This window comes from Anomaloglossus baeobatrachus, chromosome 1 (genome assembly GCF_048569485.1).
Source record: "Anomaloglossus baeobatrachus isolate aAnoBae1 chromosome 1, aAnoBae1.hap1, whole genome shotgun sequence".
NCBI classification, from domain to species: Eukaryota; Metazoa; Chordata; class Amphibia; order Anura; family Aromobatidae; genus Anomaloglossus; species Anomaloglossus baeobatrachus.
Window position 1 is genome coordinate 865,727,450 of NC_134353.1, and position 23,416 is coordinate 865,750,865.

Genomic DNA, 23,416 nt, shown 5'->3' on the forward strand with positions numbered 1-23,416 from the left:
AAGCCACATTTTCTGTATATTTCTATTACCAAAAATTGAAAGGGATTTGGGATGTTCCCGGCCGCTCTTCATCCGCTGCTGTAAAGCATGTGCGCCGAATTCTTCTCGTTAACCGTGGAAGCCTAGCTCTGAAAAACGAGAATGTAACAAGATGCCAGCCTTCATTTTAAAAACGCTCTTCTGCATTAGATAAATTTACATAAATCTAAGCAGGACGGGCTGAAGACACGCTCATTCGTGTCAGCTTTAATGCAAAAACATGCCCAATTAAGAAAATTACAGATCATAGAAATAGGATCGTTAAAATTATGCAGATTGTAGGGAAGTTGAAATATTCCATTTTCATCTAATTACCAATGTTTATAATAAATTCACTATTGTATACAGCAGAGCAAGACTGATTACAAGCAACCACCAGCGAGTGGAGCAGAATCACCCTGGTAAACCACTCAACAGCGGACATGTGTGAACACAACAGAAGAGTTTATGCAAAATACTTACTTTTATTGCAGTGATACCAGAAAAACTTTCAATTCTCTAAAATGGTGTCAGTGATTGAAGAAATTTAAGATTTACCTTGGTTAGAAGCAGAAGCTTCAGATTTAATAGTGTAGTATAGACGAGTTATATGTGCTGTTGCATAGGAGTTCCATAGGCTTAGGTACCACCTAACACCTGACATATAAAGTTGCAAGACTTTGCTCCTACTTTGCTAGGGACTGCACCAGTTATTCACAAGGTTTCACTAGATGGACAAAAGTATTGGAACACCTACACGTTGCACAGACGGGAGATTTTTTGATATCCCATTCAACTTTCACAGCCATTAATATGGCATTGATCCTCGCTTTGCAGCTAGAACAGCGTCAACTCTTAAGGAGGCATCATCCTGATGAGCATTTGTGATGTCGGTTGGCTACTAATGTGGCGATGAGAGGCCCTCATCACACACGCCGTTCAGGTTCATCCAACAGATTTAATAGGACTAAGGTCAGGGTTCAGTCATGTTGTTCCATAATAACAATCCCCCCCACCATGCCTTTATGGACCTTGAGTTTGATTTTTGCACTGGGCAGAGTCATCAAGTAAAAGAAAACGGCCTTCTCCAAACGGATCCAAGTTGGAAGGGTGTCATGATGTATGTGCTTTTCTCCATCCCATATTTTTTGTATAAGATGCCATGTGATGTATTTTACCTTCTCACTGTATTTGCTGTAATACTATGTCAGGATGTGATGTAACTTTCCTTTGGTTGTATTTACTGAACACTTTGAAATGTCTTGGGATGTAAGTAACCATACCTTCCCCCCATCTCCTGTGTCTCTGGACCCATAATGCAATTATCTCTTGTCCACACAGCCAGGGGAACTTCCCATTGTTTCGTAAGCAGTGGATAACGCCAACTACACAAACCTGTAGACATCTCGGAGCCAACCTTCTAGAATCTTCTAGTGGGCCCAACCATTGCATTGACCCCTACCCTTGAGGGGCGGGCCCACGAGCTCAGACAATACACTCCTGTTTCTAAGTGCAGTTGGGAGCTGAGCTTTGAAGAGGAAGGGAGCGAGATCTGATTCTGCGGACAGATCTCGCCGTCCAGTGGATTGTGTGGGATTTCTGGGACTCTGAAAAGGACTATTACGTTGTGATCTGGCACATTGGATTATCGGGAGGTGCCCCCGAATCTGTGTTATTTGAACTTGTCGTGTGCTGTTCCTGTATTCCTGTTCGTAAACCTGTTGGATCCTCCTCGGCCTGTTGTCTCTCCTTGCTCTGCTGTACACCCCGTCACAAAGGGTACTAAGCAATTAAGAATTCTTTCAAGGGGGCCTATACGAATTCCTAGTCCTGAAATGATAATTTACTACAGAGTAATCAATAATTTCATCAAAACTACACTAAGCAGCCTTGTAAGTGACATCGCTGGAATCAGGGTCTCTGCACCTACATTATGCTGCTCTCAGATTAAGTGGCAGAAACCTGGTGACAGATTCCATTTAAGGGCTCACCAATGTTGAGCCGATGGGGCAAAGTAAATTTTTATATTTTCATTGTCACCTTCTAAGTGCCATATATTTTTATTTATTTGTTAACGTATTTATAGGACGGTTTCTTGTTTGTGGCATTTGTATTCATCAGCGGCACCATTTTAGGGTACATACAACTTATTTCCAAACTTTTAGTAACTCTTTATGGGAAGAAATCGAAAAAACAAACTAAGAAAAAAAAAAAAACAGCAATTTTTTTTTACTACTTTAAATTTACGATATACCTGTACTGTGCAAATAAAGCATTAGCTTCAGAAGGAAAGAGTCACCAGTTTTGGGGCCTATAAGCTGCTGACACCACCAGTGGGCTCTTATATACGGCATTCTAACATACTGTATATAAGAGCCCAGGCCGCTATGTAGAACGTAAAAATCACTTTATAATACTTACCTAAACGGTCGTTGCGGTGGAGTTGGGTCAGATGGGTGTCTCAGTTATCCGCTGCCGGCGCCTCCTCGTTTGGCCATCTTTGTTGTCTTTCTTCTGAAGCCTGTGTGCATGACACGTCCTACGTCATCCACACTCGCGGTCACTTCGGTCCTGCGCAGGCGCACTTTGATCTGCCCTGAGCAGGGCAGATCAAATTATTGTAGTGTGCCTGCTCGGGAGAAGCGAGTGTGTATGACATAGACGCGTCATGCACACAGGCTTTAGAAGGAAGATGGAGATGGCCGAAAAAGGAGGCGGCGGCACAGGAGAGTGGAGACGCCCATATGACCCATCTGCTCCACAGCGACCGTTTAGCTAAGTAGTATAAAGTGATTTTTACATTCTACACAGCGGTCTGGGTTCTTATATACAGCATGTTAGAATGCTGTATATAAGAGCCCACTGGTGGTGGCCTCAGCTTATAGGCCCCAAATCTGCTGACAGGTTCCCTTTAACAAACTTGTGCCATTTTGCAGTAGTATGACTTATGTACAATAATTACAATGTTTGACAAGGAAAAATCATTTATTTTTGTCTGCCGATATTCTAAAAGCCATTCATTGCAAAATTTTTTGTCAAAAGAGCTGTGAGAGAGCTTATTTTATTGCATCGCACAGTGTAGTTTTCAATGGTACCATCTTCTGGGGTAAATCTGTATTACACTTTCTGAGACAGGAAATGTACAAAACCAACCCTGTAATTTAGATTTTGGGGTTTGTTTTTTTTAATCAAAAATACAACCCCTGTTCACTATTTCATTTAATTTGACAATTTTTTTCAAAAATATATTTTCTGAGACCCATAACTATTTCTTTAAAGACCACTATATGAATAACTAGCTGTAGTACCCGGGCGTTGCGATAGTAACTGTCTCCCTGTGGGGGTCTGTCTCCCTGTGGGGGTCTGTCTGTCTGTCTCTTTCTGTATCTGTCTGTCTGTCTCTCCCCACCGACATTATATTACCTCATACATAAGCTTCCTATACTAACAGTTTATTTTGATCCTATAGCAACCACTGACAGTTGCTATTAATAACCTATAGCTCCCACCTCCATTCAGTTTAATGGAAGCAGGATTTTTGGACAGTAACTGTAAAGCGCGGGGTTAAATTTTCCCGCCCAAACATAGTCTATGACGTTCCCTGAGACACATGGAGTGTCGGTGCAAAATTTTGTGATTGTAAATGCGACGGGTGCGGATTCATTTAGCGGACACACACACACACACACACACACAGCTTTATATATTAGATTACAGTTTTGCTGGACAAGATGTGTTTTTCACTAGCGCCATTTTTAGTTATACACAACACTTTGATTCTTTTATTTTCTTCTCATCACTTGCCCATATGAGAAATATAATGCTACAGTTATAGTAGGGGTCAATATGATTACGTTAATTCCCAATCTACGGTATCTAAATTTCTATTTTTACGTTTTCCTACTTTTGTAGAAGAAACTCTTAAAAATAATTGTATTTTGCATCATGTTCTAATACTCCGCTCATTTTTTTTTTTTATATATATATATATATATAATATATAAAGCTGAGTGAGTGTGTGTGTGCGCGTGTGTGTGTGTGTGTGTGCGTGTGCGTGTGCGTGTGCGTGTGTGTCCGGGATTGGCATCTGCACCGTCGCAGCTACAGCCACAAAATTTTGCACACTCACACTTCTGGACCCCGAGAGCGTCATAGGCTATGTTTTGAGGGGAAATTTTAACCCCACTCTTTACAGTTATTCGCCCAAAAACCTGCCTCCATTAAAGCGAATGGAGCTGGGAGCCACAGTGCAGCTGGAACCTCAGAAGAATGCTCAGCCACGCCCTTATATGGAATGTTGGTGTGTCACAATGCAGCCAGGGAAAGACAGACACAGACAGGGAAAGAGGCAGACACAGACAGGGTAAGAAACAGACATAGACAGGGTAAGAGATAGACACAAAGAGACAGACAGACAAAGAAACAGACAGAGAGGGAAAGAGAGGGAAAGAGAGGGAAAGAGAGGGAAAGAGAGGGAAAGAGAGGGAAAGAGAGGGAAAGAGAGGGAAAGAGAGGGAAAGAGAGGGAAAGAGAGGGAAAGAGAGGGAAAGAGAGGGAAAGAGAGGGAAAGAGAGGGAAAGAGAGGGAAAGAGAGGGAAAGAGAGGGAAAGAGAGGGAAAGAGAGGGAAAGAGAGGGAAAGAGAGGGAAAGAGAGGGAAAGAGAGGGAAAGAGAGGGAAAGAGAGGGAAAGAGAGGGAAAGAGAGGGAAAGAGAGGGAAAGAGAGGGAAAGAGAGGGAAAGAGAGGGAAAGAGAGGGAAAGAGAGGGAAAGAGAGGGAAAGAGAGGGAAAGAGAGGGAAAGAGAGGGAAAGAGAGGGAAAGAGAGGGAAAGAGAGGGAAAGAGAGGGAAAGAGAGGGAAAGAGAGGGAAAGAGAGGGAAAGAGAGGGAAAGAGAGGGAAAGAGAGGGAAAGAGAGGGAAAGAGAGGGAAAGAGAGGGAAAGAGAGGGAAAGAGAGGGAAAGAGAGGGAAAGAGAGGGAAAGAGAGGGAAAGAGAGGGAAAGAGAGGGAAAGAGAGGGAAAGAGAGGGAAAGAGACAGACAGGGAAAAAGACAGACAGACAGACAAAGAGATAGAGAGAGAGACAGAGATATATACAGAGGGGGAGACAGACAGAGAATGGGAAAGAAACAGAAAGACAGTTACTATCCCAGCCAGCGCTGGGTGCTATGTTGTGAGGCGAAATTTTAGCCTCGTGCGTTCCAATTTACCAATCAATTTTACCCCTATCTACATAATGGGGAAAAAGTGAAACGAAAAGTGTTGGGGCAAATTGACAACTGCCAGATGTGAACAAGGGGGACTTAAAGAATGAGAGCGATGGCGCCAAAGAGTATATACCGTACAGTTACTAAGGTGGGGCCCCGACATGGGATACTCACCACACTCGGGGATATAAACACACACAAAATGTGCCACACACTACCACGTACTTGAACACATATACCACCCTCAACACACATTTCACACATACACCAACCTCGCCACATAATCGCCCTAAAACCGGCATTGAGGTCCTGCGAAGGTGCACTATAGTACTTTGATCTGCATTGCTCAGGGCAGATCAAAGTGCACCTGCGCAGGACCTCAATGCTGGTCTGTGTGGATGCCGTAGGACGCATCATGCACCCAGGCTTCAGAAAACTGAGGATAAAGATGGCCGAAAAAGGAGGCACTGCACCCGGAGAACAGACACACCCATCTGACCCATCTGCACCGTACCAACCGTTTAGGTGAGTATTATAAACGCGTCATGCACCCCGGCTTCAAAGAAAGAGGACGAAGATGGCGAAAAGAGGAGGCGCCGCACCCGGAAAACGGAGACACCTATCTGACCCATCTGCTCCGCACCGACCGTTATGGGAGTATTATAAAGTAATTTTTATGTTCTACACAGCAGACTGGGGAGGTGTGCCACCCCTGCAGAAGTCGAACTGCTCGGATCCGGGGTTTCTGTGGCTCGAGGGTCTCTGGACCCGGGGCTTCACAGCCACTTCAAATGAAAAGGGGGTATTTACAGGGGATAAGAGTTCGTGATGCCACCAGTGGTTCGCGGTAAAGGAAGTACCGCCACTGCCTATGGGAGTACCCGGGGGAGATGGAGTGGGGCAGCCAGATCACATTCCCTCCACGGGTAGGTGAGGCCCCGGGACTCTGGATGATGGAGGTGCAGGGGAGCGTGGTGCAGATTGAAAGCAGGGGAGGACAGCATACTCACTCAGGCAGTGTTGGTAGTGATGCGACCGCAAAGCAGACTCTGACAAAGGTAAACCAAGTCTCTGGGTGCCGCTGCCACTTCAGGGGAGCTCGTCCGGGAGGCCTCTCCCTTTGGTATTGCTAGTGGTCTGTACCTTGCTTCCATGCACCAGTATTTAGATGTTCTGAGTGACCCCTCTACTTGAAGCTGTCAGGGTCCCGCTCCCCACTGTTAAGTAGGGAAGCTGTGCTCTCGATGGCTGACACTTGTGATTTCAGGGGGCTGCATAAGCTAGAAAGCCCTATCCCCCTCTTTGTGTTGATGCCTTCGATCTCTGAGCTCTTGGGGAAAATTCATAAAGAGACTATTATCCACAGGCTAATTATCAGGTTGCGTGAAGTTATTCCCTGATCTAGGGTTCAGTACCCCGCCGTGCTCTATACCGGTTCGGTTACTAGGTACCCCGATGCCGACCGTTCCCCAAAACTAAGCCTGACACCTTTCTCCAATACCCTGTGACCGGTTCTCCGACTCCTTCGGTCCCAGACCACAGTCTGCGACCTAGCTATATGTCCCCAGGGAGCTCCAACTCCCAGCTCTTCACTCTTTGGGAGCTACTACTGTTCTGACTCACTTCCTCTCTCTCTGACTTCCTCCCTCACACCAGTCTGCCTGACCCCTAGGCAAGTGGCCCTGTTCCAGCTAGACCACCCACTGGTGTGGTGTGAAGTGTGACTAGGATTTGAATGCTGATTGGTATTGCTCTAAGGTTAGGATCCCAGAACCACGGGGAGTTGAGTCCTGCACCAGAAGAAAAGGAAGTGCAGTACCCTGTGACACCTTGACTAGTTCAGGGGCGTCACACTCATATACATTTAAGAGCCCACTGGTGATTGCTTATAGTCACCAAATCTGGTAACCGCTTCCCTTTAACTCTAAGCTCCTGCTGTCCTTCCTATAGTGCATAGCACTTCCTTCTTCTTCAGACCTTCCCTCTACAGTCCATGTCCTCCACCAGCACCAGCGCAGTGTGCACAGAGCCGCTTGCTCCTTGCATTTTTCCTACCAGCAATAGAATGAAAGAAGCTTGTGAAAGTTTTATTTTCCGGTGTTAAAAAGTGATTATTTGATCCTGGGCTCCTGTGTTATCTGAACCTCAGGATTTAATCAATATTCTGCTTACTAACAATTTAGAAAGGGAAGGTAAAGCCCCTGTGATTTAAAAAGGCACATGGTCAATAAACAGTCTAGAGCGGAGCAGTTTCCAGACTTAAGCAACCAATCCTTAAGGAAAAAAAAAATAAATTAGAATATAATGTTTCGCCCTTTAGTTATCTATCAGGTTTTTAATTTATTTTTTCTGACTGTAGATTTCTTTATTCTATTTTCCGTACATTATTACAGGAGGCTTCATGATGGCCGAGCTGCTGAATCGCTCTGTTAAGGAGCAGTTCAGAGATTTGCTTTACAGCAGCTATAAGGGACGACAGGAGAAAAACTTCTATGAGGGAGCGCCTTAGGTTCTGTGACCTGACCTGTGCAGAGGAGATGCTAATTTGCAATGGTCACCTTTTTCTTTCTTGGAAATGGTCTCATATGTCTCTTGCTGAGTTATATACAGTGCCTTGCGAAAGTATTCGGCCCCCTTGAATTTTTCAACCTTTTCCCACATTTCAGGCTTCAAACATAAGGATAAAAATTTTTATGTTATGGTGAAGAATCAACAACAAGTGGGACACGATTGTGAAGGTGAATGATATTTATTGCTTATTTAAAATTTTTGTAAAAAATAAACTGAAAATTGGGGCGTGCAATATTATTAGTCTCCTTTACTTTCAGTGCAGCAAACTCACTCCAGAAGTTCATTGAGGAACTCTGAATGATCCAATGTTGTCCTAAATGACTGATGATGGTAAATCTAAGCCACCTTTGTGTAATCAAGTCTCCGTATAAATGCACCTACTCTGTGATAGTCTCAGTGTTCTGTTTAAAGCACAGATAGCATCATGAAGACCAAGGAGCACAACAGGCAGGTCCGTGATACTGTTGTGGAGAAGTTTAAAGCCGGATTTAGTTGCAAAAAGATTTCCAAATCTTTAAACATCCGAAGAAGCACTATGCAAGCGATCATACTGAAATGGAAGGAGTATCATACCACTGCAAATCTACCAAGACAGGGCATTTTCTCAAAAATTTCATGTCAAACAAGGAGAAGACTGATCAGAGATGCAGCCAAGAGGCCCATGATCACTATGGATGAGCTGCAGAGATCTACAGCTGAGGTGGGAGAGTCTGTCCATAGGACAACAATCAGTCGTACACTGCACAAATCTGGCCTTTATGGAAGAGTGGCAAGAAGAAAGCCATTTCTCAAAGATATCCATAAAAAGTGAAGTTTAAAGTTTGCCACAAGCCACCTGGGAGACACACCAAACATGTGGAAGAAGGTGCTCTGGTCAGATGAAACCAAAATCGAACTATTTGGGCACAATGCCAAATGATATGTTTGGCGTAAAAGCAACACAGCTCATCACCCTGAACACACCATCCCCACAGTCAAACATTGTGGTGGCAGCATCATGGTTTGGGCCTGCTTTTCTTCAGCAGGGGCAGGAAAGATGGTTAAGATTGATGGGAAGATGGATGGAGCCAAATACAGGACCATTCTTGAAGAAAACCTGTTGGAGTCTGCAAAAGACCTGAGACTGGGATGGAGATTTGTCTTCCAACAAGACAATAATCCCAAACATAAAGCAAAATCTACAATGGAATGGTTCACAAATAAATGTGTCCAGGTGTTAGAATGGCCAAAGTCAAAGTCCAGACCTGAATCCAATTGAGAATCTGTGGAAAGAGCTGAAAACTGCTGTTCACAAACGCTCTCCATCCAAGCTCACTCAGCTCCAGCTGTTTGCAAAGGAAGAATGGGCAAGAATTTCAGTCTCTCAATGTGCAAAACTGATAGACACATACCTCAAGCGACTTGCAGCTGTAATCGCAGCAAAAGGTGGCGCTACAAAGTATTAACTTAAAGGGGCCAAATAATATTGCACAACACAATTTTCATTTTTTTATTTTGTACAAAAATTTAAAATAAGCAATAAATATTGTTTACCTTCACAATTGTGTCCCAATTGTTGTTGATTCTTCACCATAAAATTTTAAATTTTTATCTTTATTTTTGAAGCCTGAAATGTGGGAAATTTCGCAAGGCACTGTAGGTGTTATCTTCATTGTAATCCTCACTGGAATAATGAGATGGCTGATAGGCAATATCTACAAAACAATTCATATGGGCAGCATAGTGGCTCAGTGGATTGGATGGGTTATTACAGATATCTGTTGAGACTTTTATGTCAATAGGACATTTAGAAATATAATTACAGTACTTAGACAAACAGCAAGTGAAATAAGTATTCAACATGTCACCAATTTTCTGTCCATCTATGCGCACACTTACACAGAAAATACATATACATGTTTACATGTTAAAGGGGCGGTCGGGGGCCCCGTTAGTTGTGGCAGAGCCTGCTGTTCGGCTGTAGCGCAGCCCGGTGCTCTTCCTCCGCACCCCTACTGCCACTTTAGTGCAGTAAAGAACACTTTTCTCTACTGAATAAACAGGCTTTCATCAAAAGACCATCATCAATTTACCATCTACAAAGTTTGTATGTTCTCCCCGTGTTTGCGTGGGTTTCCTTTGGGTTCTCCGGTTTCCTCCCATACTCGAAGGACATACTGATAGGGCTCATAATATATATTCCCTAATGGGGGCAGTGATGTACAGCGTTGTAGTATAGTGCAGTGCTATATAAGCCAGCATAATAAATTAAAAATCAGTTGGTTCTTGGACGTTATTTATTGAATTTCCACATTTTTTTTCTTCTTTTTACCGGGCCCCTTAACATTAAAGAAGTTGTCCAGTTACCAAAACTGATTTTTTTTTTTTCTGATAAATCTTGCTAATATGTGCCCCTCAACACATCTATTATGTTTTGCCTTTCATTGTGCACTAGCAGCACATGCTCATTGCTGGCTCCAGCTCTGATGGGGTTAATCTCTCCTCTGACTTCCTGTGTTCAGTTCCTACAAGTCCAAGAATTCTTTGTGGCTCTAGGGCGGTGTCTGGCTTATCTAACACACCCATTGTGTCCAAACCCTCCTCCCTGCCTCTTCCCAGTGGATGTGCACTGAGATCAATCATACAGAGACAGCAGCAGCTCTACACAGCCAGGGGAAGAAAGTGTGTGTGCGCGTATATACAGTGTGTATGCGTATATACAGTGTGTGTGTGTATATATACAGTGTGTGAGCGAGTGTGTATGTGTGTGTGTATGTCATACTCACCTGTCTGCAGGGTCCCGGTGCCATGCCCGCTCCCATCTCCTTCCGATACCGCCGCTCTGGCTGTGTGCAGTCTCCCCGGTGCATGCACGAAGCTTGCAGGACCTGGCCGTGGATCACCTGATGCAGTCACCTGACGCATCAGCTGATCGTAGTCTCGCCGGCTTTTTCGCGGCCGGCTATCAGCTGATCCTGCCGTCAGGGGACTTCATCAGCTGATTACCGGCAGCTCCTGCAGCGATCGGACGGGATCAGACTCCTGTCCAATCGATCGCTCCTGGAGCTGCCGGTAATCAGCACAGCACATAAGTGAGTATTATTTTTTTTTTTTCTACTGATGCATCAGCTGATTGTATAACCGGCTTTTATACAATCAGCTGATGTGTGATGTGATTCAGGCACTTGATCCTGACACATCATCTGATCGCTTTGCCTTCCAGCAAACTGATCAGATAATATTGGATCCGGATTGGACGGCGCGGGACCCTAACCCAGGATTACTGCGGAGGGGGGTTTATTTCAATAAAGATGGAGTCACTAATTGTGTTGTGTTTTATTTCTAATAAAAATATTTTTCTGTGTGTTGTGTTTTTTTTTTTTTTTATCATTACTAGAAATTCATGGTGGCCATGTCTAATATTGGCGTGACACCATGAATTTCGGGCTTAGGGCTAGCTGATAATATACAGCTAGTCCTAACTCCATTATTACCCGGCTAGCCACCCGGCATCAGGGCAGCTGGAAGAGTTGGATACAGTGCCAGAAGATGGCGCTTCTATGAAAGCGCCATTTTCTGGGGTGGCTGCGGACTGCAATTCGCAGTGGGGGTGCCCAGAAAGCTTTGGCACCCTTCACTGTGGATTCCAGTCCCCAGCTGCCTAGTTGTACCCGGCTGGACACCAAAATTAGGCGAAGCTCACGTCATTTTTTTTTAAAATTATTTCATGAAATTCATGAAATAATTAAAAAAAAAAAAAAAAGGGCTTCTCTATATTTTTGGTTCCCAGCCGGGTACAACTAGGCAGCTGGGGGTTGGGGGCAGCCCGTACCTGCCTGCTGTACCCGGCTAGCATACAAAAATATGGCGAAGCCCACGTCATTTTTTTTTTCTTTTTGGGTAAAAAACTGCATACAGTCCTGGATGGATGATGCTGAGCCTTGTAGTTCTGCAGCTGCTGTCTGCTCTCCTGCATACAATGAACATTTTGAATAAGGAAATGACATCAGACCTTTTTTATTTTTTTCATCAACAATCTTTAATGGCATTGTGCACTGATTAAAAACGCAGTGAGCAAAAACGCAGCAAAAAAGGCACCAAATCGCGGCAAAAACGTGACATGCAGCACCGCAGGTGACAGAGCAGAGCAAGTTGGTGACATGCTCTGCTCTGACACATAGTGTGCTGCATGTCACTGTATCCACTCTGGGACTTGTTGTGCAGGTGACCGGATGATACATGTCACTAACTGCCCCACTCTGTGATTTCTGCTGCATAGTACCAACTGTATACACTCTCACCTGCACAACAAGTCCCATAGTGGAGACAGTTAGTGACATGTAGCATCCAGTCACCTGCACTACAAGTGCCAGAGTGGAGAAAGATAGTGACATGCAGCACACTATGTGTCAGAGCAGAGCATGTCACTGTCTCCACTCCGCTGACCTCACAGCCCGTACACGCTGCGATGGATGCAGGGGGACACAGAACAAGTAAATCGGCCGACACTGGAGTCATCTGATTACTTGGGATGAATTGAGCAGTAAAATGCTCTGGTGCTCGATGGGCGAAGCCCATGCCGATTTTTTTAAAAAAAAATTCATTAAAAATAAAAAACCAAAAAAATCACATTGTTTGTGGGCTCCCGCTGCATTTTCTGTTGCTAAGGGTAACCAAAGCAGCTACTGGCTGCTAGCCCCCGCTGCTTGGTGTTACTTTCACTGGCAATAGAAATGCAGGGAAGCATTTTTTTTTTTTATAAAGGTTTTTCCCTGAAAACGTTTTTAAGAAAATGCCGTGGGCTTCGCCATATTTTTGTCTGCTAGCCAGGTACAGCAGGCAGCTACGGGCTGCCCCCAACCTCCAGCTGCCTAGTTGTACCCGGCTGGGAACCAAAAATATAGAGAAGCCCTTTTTTTTTTTTTATTTCATGAATTTCATGAAATAATTAAAAAAAAAAATGACATGGGCTTCGCCGAATTTTTGAGTCCAGCCAGGTACAACTAGGCAGCTGGGGATTGGAATCCGCAGTGAAGGGTGCCCAAACTTTCTGGGCCCCCCGCTGCGAATTGCAGTCCACAGCCGCCCCAGAAAATGGCGCTTTCATAGAAGCGCCATCTTCTGGCGCTGTATCCAACTCTTCCAGTGGCCCTGGTGGCAGGTGGCACGCTGGGTAATAAGGGGTTAATACCAGCTATGTTTTACCCGCTAGTATAAAGCCCGAGATTCTTAATGTCAGGCCAAGGTTGACCTGGCCATTAAGAATCTCCAATAAAGGGTTTAAAAAAAAAAAAGACCACACAGAGAAAAATACTTTATTAGAAATAAATACACAGACACGGTAGGGACTCCATGTTTATTACTCCCTCTCACCCCTCCACGATGGAGAGATTTCTGTACTGACCATGCCAGGAGAGAGCGAGCGGGGGGGAGAACAGAGCGAGCGGGGGGGAGAACAGAGCGAGCGGGCGGGGGGGAGAACAGAGCGAGCGGGGGGGGGGGAGAACAGAGCGAGCGGGGGGGGGGGGGAGAACAGAGCGAGCGGGGGGGAGAACAGAGCGAGCGGGGGGGAGAACAGAGCGAGCGGGGGGAAGAACAGAGCGAGCGGGGGGGAAGAACAGAGCGAGCGGGGGGGGAGAACAGAGCGAGCGGGGGGGGAGAACAGAGCGAGCGGGGGGGGAGAACAGAGCGAGCGGGGGGGAGAACAGAGCGAGCGGGGGGGAGAACAGAGCGAGCGGGGGGGAGAACAGAGCGAGCGGGGGGGAGAACAGAGCGAGCGGGGGGGGAGAACAGAGCGAGCGGGGGGGAGAACAGAGCGAGCGGGGGGAGAACAGAGCGAGCGGGGGGGAGAACAGAGCGAGCGGGGGGGGAGAACAGAGCGAGCGGGGGGGGGGGGAGAACAGAGCGAGCGAAGGGGGGGAGAACAGAGCGAGCGGGGGGGGAGAACAGAGCGAGCGGGGGGGGGAGAACAGAGCGAGCGGGGGGGAGAACAGAGCGAGCGGGGGGGGGGGGGAGAACAGAGCGAGCGGGGGGGGGAGAACAGAGCGAGCGGGGGGGGAGAACAGAGCGAGCGGGGGGGGGAGAACAGAGCGAGGGGGGAGGAAAAGAGAGCGAGGGGGGAGGAAAAGAGAGCGAGGGGGGGAGGAAAAGAGAGCGAGGGGGGAGGAAAAGAGAGTGAGGAGGGAGAAGAGAGCGAGGGGGGGAGAAGAGAGAGGGGGGGGGGAGAAGAGAGCGAGGGGGGGAGAAGAGAGATGGGGGGGGAGAAGAGAGCGAGGGGGGGGAGAAGAGAGCGAGGGGGGAGAAGAGAGCGGAGGGGGGGGAGAAGAGAGCGAGGGGGGGGAGAAGAGAGCGAGGGGGGAGGAAAAGAGAGCGAGGGGGGAGGAAAAGAGAGCGAGGGGGGAGGAAAAGAGAGCGAGGGGGGGAGGAAAAGAGAGCGAGGGGGGAGGAAAAGAGAGCGAGGGGGGGAGGAGAAGAAAGCGAGGGGGAAAAAAGAGCGAGCGGGGGGGAGAAGAGAGCGAGCGGGGGGGGAGAAGAGAGCGAGCGGGGGGGGAGAAGAGAGCGAGCGGGGGGGAGAAGAGAGCGAGCGGGGGGGAGAAGAGAGCGAGCGGGGGGGAGAAGAGAGCGAGCGGGGGGGGAGAAGAGAGCGAGCGGGGGGGAGAAGAGAGCGAGGGGGGGGGAGAAGAGAGCGAGCGGGGGGGAGAAGAGAGCGAGCGGGGGGGGGGGAAGAGAGCGAGCGGGGGGGAGAAGAGAGCGAGGGGGGGAGGAAAAGAGCGAGGGGGGGAGAAAAGAGCGAGGGGGGGAGGAAAAGAGAGCGAGGGGGGGAGGAAAAGAGAGCGAGGGGGAGGAAAAGAGAGCGAGGGGGGAGGAAAAGAGAGCGAGGGGGGGAGGAAAAGAGAGCGAGGGGGGAGGAAAAGAGAGCGAGGGGGGAGGAAAAGAGAGCGAGGGGGGGAGGAAAAGAGAGCGAGGGGGGAGGAAAAGAGAGCGAGGGGGGAGGAAAAGAGAGCGAGGGGGGAGGAAAAGAGAGCGAGGGGGGAAAAAAGAGAGCGAGCGGGGAGGAAAAGAGAGCGAGCGGGGGGGAGAAGAGAGCGAGCGGGGGGGAGAAGAGAGCGAGCGGGGGGGAGAAGAGAGAGCGAGCGGGGGGGAGAAGAGAGCGAGGGGGGGGGAGAAGAGAGCGAGGGGGGGGGGAGAAGAGAGCGAGGGGGGGGAGAAGAGAGCGAGGGGGGGAGAAGAGAGCGAGGGGGGGAGAAGAGAGCGAGGGGGGGAGAAGAGAGCGAGGGGGGGGGAGAAGAGAGCGAGGGGGGAGGAAAAGAAAGCGAGGGGGGGAGGAGAAGAAAGCGAGGGGGGAGGAAAAGAGAGCGAGGGGGGAAAAAAAGAGAGCGAGCGGGGAGGAAAAGAGAGCGAGGGGGGAGGAAAAGAGAGCGAGGGGGGAGGAAAAGAAAGCGAGGGGGGGAGGAGAAGAGAGCGAGGGGGGAGGAGAAGAGAGCGAGGGGGGAGGAAAAGAGAGCGAGGGGGGAAAAAAGAGAGCGAGCGGGGAGGAAAAGAGCGAGCGGGGGGGGAGAACAGAGCGAGGGGGGGGAGAAGAGAGCGAGGGGGGAGGAAAAGAGAGCGAGGGGGGGGAGAGAGAGCGAGGGGGGGGGAGAAGAGAGCGAGGGGGGGGAGAAGAGAGCGAGGGGGGGGAGAAGAGAGCGAGGGGGGGAGAAGAGAGAGAGGAGGGGGGGAGAAGAGAGCGAGGGGGGGGGAGAAGAGAGCGAGGGGGGAGGAAAAGAGAGCGAGGGGGGAGGAAAAGAGAGCGAGGGGGGAGGAAAAGAGAGCGAGGGGGGAGGAAAAGAGAGCGAGGGGGGAGGAAAAGAGAGCGAGGGGGAGGAAAAGAGAGCGAGGGGGGAGGAAAAGAGAGCGAGGGGGGGGAGGAAAAGAGAGCGAGGGGGGAGGAAAAGAGAGCGAGGGGGGAAAAAAGAGAGCGAGCGGGGAGGAAAAGAGCGAGCGGGGGGGAGAACAGAGCGAGGGGGGGAGAACAGAGCGAGGGGGGGAAAAGAGAGCGAGGGGGGAGGAAAAGAGAGCGAGGGGGGAGGAAAAGAGAGCGAGGGGGGGAGGAAAAGAGAGCGAGCGGGGGGGAGAACAGAGCGAGGGGGGGGAGAACAGAGCGAGGGGGGAGGAAAAGAGAGCGACGGGGGGAGGAAAAGAGAGCGAGGGGAAAAAAAGAGCGAGCGGGGAGGAAAAGAGAGCGAGCGGGGAGGAAAAGAGAGCGAGCGGGGAGGAAAAGAGAGCGAGCGGGGGGAAAAGAGAGCGAGGGGGGAGGAAAAGAGAGCGAGGGGGGAGGAAAAGAGAGCGAGGTGGGAGGAAAAGAAAGCGAGGGGGGAGGAGAAGAGAGCGAGGGGGGAGGAAAAGAGAGCGGGGAGGAAAAGAGAGCGAGCGGGGGGGAGAACAGAGCGAGGGGGGGAGAAGAGAGCGAGGGGGGAGGAAAAGAGAGCGACGGGGGGAAGAAAAGAGAGCGAGGGGGGAGGAAAAGAGAGCGAGGGGGAAAAAAAGAGCGAGCGGGGAGGAAAAGAGAGCGAGCGGGGAGGAAAAGAGAGCGAGCGGGGGGGAGAAGAGAGCGAGCGGGGGGGAGAAGAGAGCGAGCGGGGGGGAGAAGAGAGCGAGCGGGGGGGAGAAGAGAGCGAGCGGGGGGGAGAAGAGAGCGAGCGGGGGGGAGAAGAGAGCGAGGGGGGGGAGAAGAGAGCGAGGGGGGGAGAAGAGAGCGAGGGGGGGGAGAAGAGAGCGAGGGGGGGGAGAAGAGAGCGAGGGGGGGAGAAGAGAGCGAGGGGGGGGAGAAGAGAGCGAGGGGGGAGGAAAAGAAAGCGAGGGGGGGAGGAGAAGAAAGCGAGGGGGGAGGAAAAGAGAGCGAGGGGGGAAAAAAAGAGAGCGAGCGGGGAGGAAAAGAGAGCGAGGGGGGAGGAAAAGAGAGCGAGGGGGGGAGGAAAAGAAAGCGAGGGGGGAGGAGAAGAGAGCGAGGGGGGAGGAAAAGAGAGCGGGGAGGAAAAGAGCGAGCGGGGGGGAGAACAGAGCGAGGGGGGGAGAAGAGAGCGAGGGGGGGGAGAAGAGAGCGAGGGGGGGAGAAGAGAGCGAGGGGGGGGAGAAGAGAGCGAGGGGGGGGAGAAGAGAGCGAGGGGGGGGAGAAGAGAGCGAGGGGGGAGGAAAAGAGCGAGGGGGGAGGAAAAGAGAGCGAGGGGGGAGGAAAAGAGAGCGAGGGGGGAGGAAAAGAGAGCGAGGGGGGAGGAAAAGAGAGCGAGGGGGGGAGGAAAAGAGAGCGAGGGGGGAGGAAAAGAGAGCGAGGGGGGAGGAAAAGAGAGCGAGGGGGGAGGAAAAGAGAGCGAGGGGGGAGGAAAAGAGAGCGAGGGGGGAGGAAAAGAGAGCGAGGGGGGGAGGAAAAGAGAGCGAGGGGGGAGGAAAAGAGAGCGAGGGGGGAGGAAAAGAGAGCGAGGGGGGAGGAAAAGAGAGCGAGGGGGGAGGAAAAGAGAGCGAGGGGGGAGGAAAAGAGAGCGAGGGGGGAGGAAAAGAGAGCGAGGGGGGAGGAAAAGAGAGCGAGGGGGGAGGAAAAGAGAGCGAGGGGGGAGGAAAAGAGAGCGAGGGGGGAGGAAAAGAGAGCGAGGGGGGAGGAAAAGAGAGCGAGGGGGGAGGAAAAGAGAGCGAGGGGGGAGGAAAAGAGAGCGAGGGGGGAGGAAAAGAGAGCGCAGGGGGGAGGAAAAGAGAGCGCAGGGGGGAGGAAAAAAGAGCGCAGGGGGGAGGAAAAAAGAGCGCAGGGGGGAGGAAAAAAGAGCGCAGGGGGGAGGAAAAAAGAGCGCAGGGGGGAGGAAAAGAGAGCGCAGGGGGGAGGAAAAGAGAGCGCAGGGGGGAGGAAAAGAGAGCGCAGGGGGGAGGAAAAGAGAGCGCAGGGGGGAGGAAAAGAGCGCAGGGGGGAGGAAAAGAGAGCGCAGGGGGGAGGAAAAGAGCGCAGGGGGAGGAAAAGAGCGCAGGGGGGAGGAAAAGAGCGCAGGGGGGAGGAAAAGAGCGCAGGGGGGAGGAAAAGAGTGCGGGGGGGAGGAAAAGAGAGTGCGGGGGGGAGGAAAAGAGAGCGCGGGGGGGAGGAAAAGAGAGCGCAGGGGGGAGGAAAAGAGAGCGCAGGGGGGAGGAAAAGAGAGCGCAGGGGGGAGGAAAAGAGCGCAGGGGGGAGGAAAAGAGCGCAGGGGGGAGGAAAAGAGCGCAGGGGGGAGGAAAAGAGCGCGGGGGGGAGGAAAAGAGAGTGCGGGGGGGAGGAAAAGAGAGTGCGGGGGGGAGGAAAAGAGAGTGCGGGGGGGAGGAAAAGAGAGTGCGGGGGGGAGGAAAAGAGAGTGCGGGGGGGAGGAAAAGAGAGTGCGGGGGGGAGGAAAAGAGCGCAGGGGGGAGGAAAAGAGCGCGGGGGGAGGAAAAGAGAGCGCGGGGGGAAGAGAGCGAGGGAAAAGAGAGGGGAGAGGAGAGAGGGATAAGAGGGGGGCAGAGAAGAGGGGGAAGAGGGGAGGGGGAGAAGAGTGGGGGGAGAGAAGAGAGTGGGGAAAGAACGGGGGGGGCAGAGGTGCTCTGTCACCAACTGTCTCCACACTGTGACTTGTGGTGCAGGTGACAGAGTGCAGACAGTTGGTCCCATGCAGCAGGACAGATGGCAGAGCACAGCGGTGACATGCCTGTCAGTGTCTTGCTGCGTCCTGCTGTGCTGCTGGGAGGAGCAGATGATCACACTGCCCGACACCGGCCGCTCTCCTGACATCGCAGCAGAGCGGGCGGGTGGACAGTGTGATCACATACTTACGTGCAGGGGGGATTTCAGCTGAAGAACCCCCCCCCCTGCACTGCACACTGGCGCCCCGTGCCTCAGCCTCACCATCTGCAGGGCGCTTCCGGCTCCACACAAACGTCCTCCGGATCCTCCCCTCGATGCTGAGCTGTGACGTGCGGTAGTCACCGCCCACAGCCCTGTCACTCAATCTGAGTGGCGCCGGCATCCTGTGACGTACCCGTCTTGTTTGAGAGCCCGGAAATGCCGGGACGTCAGAGGATGCCGGCGGCCACAGCTCCAGGGGGTCATGTGACCGGCACTGAGCGTGCAGCATAGCGCCGCTCAGTGCCAGAACTGGAAACAGAAGCCAATGGAGAAGACGCCTAGAAAGGTAAGTAGAGCTCATACAGAAAATAAAAAAAATGGGTGAACCACCCCTTTAAGTTGCTTTTTCTCCAGCAATTAACACCCAGTCTACCCCATGCACTATGTTGTGTGACAATCCACTGAGAAAAGATTCTGGCAGAGGATCTGCCATTGAAAAACCAGCAGGGGAGAGACGGCAGGTTCATCCAACTTTAGTATAACGTGTATTCGAGCCTTTACATCGCACACAAAACCAGCTGTTCGCGTGCATTACAAGAACTCAGATACCTACCGCATAAGAGTATCTTGCAACAAGCACATTCAACGATTCCAATGACAACTAGTGGAATTGGGAATATCACACTGGGGTATAGCACACAACTCACTGTCACAAAATGGGGGGTAGAAAGCGGAAGTTACACCCCTCCTTTCTACCACCCGACAGACAGAGCACGTGACGCGCTCTCTAGCGCCCCTCTTATAGTCAGGCCAATTATGGAATTGCTCGACAATAAGCAAGGAGGCCACTATTCTACTATGCCGATGATTGAAGGGTTCCCGGTGAGAGTAAGGTATATATTCCCCCGACCTCAGCGGACGGAATATATCTAAACCTCCCCAAATCTCACCGGTCACCCCACATTGATCCTTGGCATAAACTCGCTGCCACCAATCGATTACGATAACTATTACGCCGAGCACACAGACATGGAGGTCAGGACCGAGATAACAGACCAGCCCAAGATTAAATTATCTATATATATAATTGCCTTAGTCTGTCTGTCTGTCTGTCTATCTGTCTGTCTTGCTCCAAAATTGTGTCCTTACAGTGACAACCGTCGGATTGGCCGCTGGGCTCAGCCTGGACCCGCCCCTCCACACGGATTGGCCGCTCGCCTCGGCCCCGCCCCCCGCATGGATTAACCGTTTGGCCAGGCCCGCCCCCCGCACGCGATGCCCGCTAGGCCACGCCCCCCTGCACGTAATGCCCGCTGGCCCCGCCCCCGCATGGATTAACCATTTGGCCAGGCCCGTCCCCCGCACGCGATGCCCGCTAGACCACGCCCCCCGCACGCGATGCCCCCTGGCCCCGCCCCCTGCATGGATTAACCGTTTGGCCAGGCCCGCCCCGCACCTGATGCCCACTAGGCCACGCCCCGCACCTGATGCCCGCTAGGCCACGCCCCACTAACGCGATGCCCGCTAGGCGACGCCCCCCACATGCGATGCCCGCTAGGCCACGCCCCCCGCACACGGGCACCTGTACACCACCCCCCAGGACTACTCCTCCTATTATACTCCTCCTATTATACTCCTCCTATTATACTCCTCCTATTATACTCCTCCTATTATACTCCTCCTATTATACTCCTCCTATTATACTCCTCCTATTATACTCCTCCTATTATACTCCTCCTATTATACTCCTCCTATTATACTCCTCTCTGAGGGGTTCACAGCATGGGGGATGGAGCATGATGGGGAGTGCAGCATGGAGGATGGAGCACGATGGGGGGTGCAGCATGGGGGGTGGACCACGATGGGGGGTGCAGCATGGGGGGTGGACCACGATGGGTGGGTGCCCAGAATGGGGGGATGAAACACGATGGGGGTTGTGCAGCATGGGGGATGGAGCACGATGGGGGGTGCAGCATGGGGGTTGGACCACGATGGGGGGTGCCCAGAATGGGGGGGATGAAACACGATGGGGGGTGCGCAGCATGGGGGATGGAGCACGATGGGGGGTGCGCAGCATGGGGGATGGAGCACGATGGGGGGTGCACACCTCCCCCCAAAACACACACACACCGCCACGCACGCACCACACAACACACCACACACACACTGGGAACCACAAACACCGCCCTACACAGACACCCACACACACAGACAACTCCGCACACACACACACACACAACACCCAACACATAAACACTGCGGCACACACAAATATACGCACATACCGCACAACACACATACTGCACAAAACATACCTCCCCCCAAAACACACACAAGCACCCCACACGCACACAAACCGCGCAACACACACACAGCACCACACACACACAATGCTACAGACACACAGCACTCCACAAACAACGCAACACACAAACAACACCGCTCTCACCCCCCGCCACACCCAGAACATTTACAGTGCACTACACAAACACTTGGCAACTACACATAACATCTATATATATATATATATATATATATATTATATATATCAAAAATCATACATTAAATACACAATACGTAAATTCTAGAATACCCGATGCGTAGAATCGGGCCACCTTCTAGTATATTATAATTGGCCTAAGGCACACTAGAAACTACAATATATACAATATGAAATTTACAGAATATATATATATATATATATAGGTCAGAGTACATTTACAGGTAAGTTATGGATTACAAGCAGGCATACAGATCAAGCAGTTACCTTGTGCATCTGACCACAGGGGGGCGCCGTTCGACCAGGGTTCCAGGGACTTTCTCACAGGTGTGTAGTACACTTGACCCCCGAGCAAAGACCAACCAAAACCTGGCCACCTTGCCTTTATCAAATTGGCTCCCCTCCACGTCCCCTCCTACCTAGTGACCTCACAGGGGAGCACAGCCCCACCCCTGTCTTGAGTCTCAAATAATATCCCAAAGTGATTATTGGCCATAACTTTGCCTGGAAAAGTCATAGGCGGACGCCAATGCTCTCATTTTTACAGTTCTGATTTTACCTTCACAATGATAGGACACATGGGTAGTCTGCTGGTATCCCACTGCCCAATATCAAGTTTGGGATACCTACAGAGGTCCCACACCTATATAAAATATGTGCTAGAATCGTTAGCATGCCGGGATGCCATATTTCTGCTTGACATATTTATAGGAAGCACGGCTCATGAGATATTACACATTTATTCCTGGTGCCTGTCTGTCTCAGGAGTACAGGATACCTGTAAATAGTCTGTGGCTTCTTCTACAGCATCACAGAGGGGGGGGGGGGTGTCATCCTTTCCCTTATTGTTCTCAGGCCTAAACAGCTCACCTAATTTCCATATCATAGGAGATTTCCTTTTGTTTACACTATTGCTAACAATTTCCTCAAGTTAATTAGCATACTGATTGAAGCTTCCTTAGGCCTGACGTACCTTGTAAGATGGCGGCTATAGAAATATCTCTTAATAGCTCAGAATATATCCCTATTTCCTCCCACTCACCAAAAACAACCCCTTTTTTTAAATGTGTGTCCTGCTCCTGCCACCTATAGCAAAAAGCAGAATTGGCTGGTGGAAGTCACGGTCAGCTAGGCATTTCAATTGCAGTGACTGGTGACCAATCAGTTAAATAGTTGTCCATGTAATACATAAGGACATCACAAGTTTACCAAAATGAGTGGCATTCTGTTTTGGAATCCTGAAGGTAGGAATCCCTCTCAAATGATATTCATAGAGTCCAGAAAAAGTATTTTACTTTTACACGCTAAACCCAGAAATTTAAATGTATCTTTGAGAGTTTATTTGGGCTAAATGCAAAAGTACTATGTGTATGTAAAAACTAACACTGCAAATCAGTCTGAAAACACAATCCCCACAATCACACATGGTGGTGGCAGTATTATACTGTGGAGAGTACAGGGAAGCTGGTCAGAGTTGATGGCAAGATGGATGGAGTTAAACACTGGGTAATCAAGGAGGAAAACCTGTTAGAGGCTGCAAAAGACTTGAGACTGGGGCACAGGTTCACCTTCCAGCAGGACAACAATCCTAAACAATTAAGCCAGAGCTGCAATGGAAGGTTTAGATCAAAGCATAATCATTGTGTGAATGACCCAGTCACAGTCCAGACCTAAATCCATCGAGAATCTGTGGCAAGACCTTAAAATTGCTGATCACAGACGTCCCCATCCAATTTCACTGAAATAGAGCAGTTTTTTTTACAGAACAAAGAAAACATTTCAACCTCTAGATGTTCAAAGCTATTGGAGACATACCCCAAAGACTTGAAGCAGTAATTGCAGCAAAAGGTGTACAAAGTACTGACTCAAGGGGCTGAATATAAATGCACAACTTTCAGATTACAATTTTACAAATATATATAGAAAACTATGCAACATTTTCTTTGTTTCACAAATACTTGCTACTTAGTGGTGATATATCACATAAAAGCCCAATAAAAAACATTTAAATTTGTAGGTGTAATGGGAAAAATGTGCAAAAGTTCACGCTATATGAACACTTTTTTGTTTTTTGTTTTTTTAACATATGAACCAGTCTTTATGAGACAACTCCTTTGTCAGTCCAAGATCAGTAATGTATATATAATGTTTCTCAGATTTTAATATACTTTATTTCAACAAAATTGTGTTAAAGTGAGAACGTAGCATTTATTTCAATAATTCGGTGGATCTAGGACGTCAACAACAGATCCAGCAAAAAAACAGGTTATGGTCAATTATATTATTTTAGGTCTTGGAAAATGTTTCAGCATCACCATAAATATAGCGGATAAC

The 23,416-nt window shown here is 49.9% G+C and overlaps 1 protein-coding gene across 4 annotated transcripts in view; it reads right to left on the reverse strand.

Moving 5' to 3' along the window:
- The window catches only part of MAST4 (microtubule associated serine/threonine kinase family member 4), a 775,598-nt gene that overhangs the window by 541,282 nt on the left and 210,900 nt on the right, over positions 1 to 23,416 (reverse strand). The gene's annotated exons all lie outside the window — the stretch shown is intronic.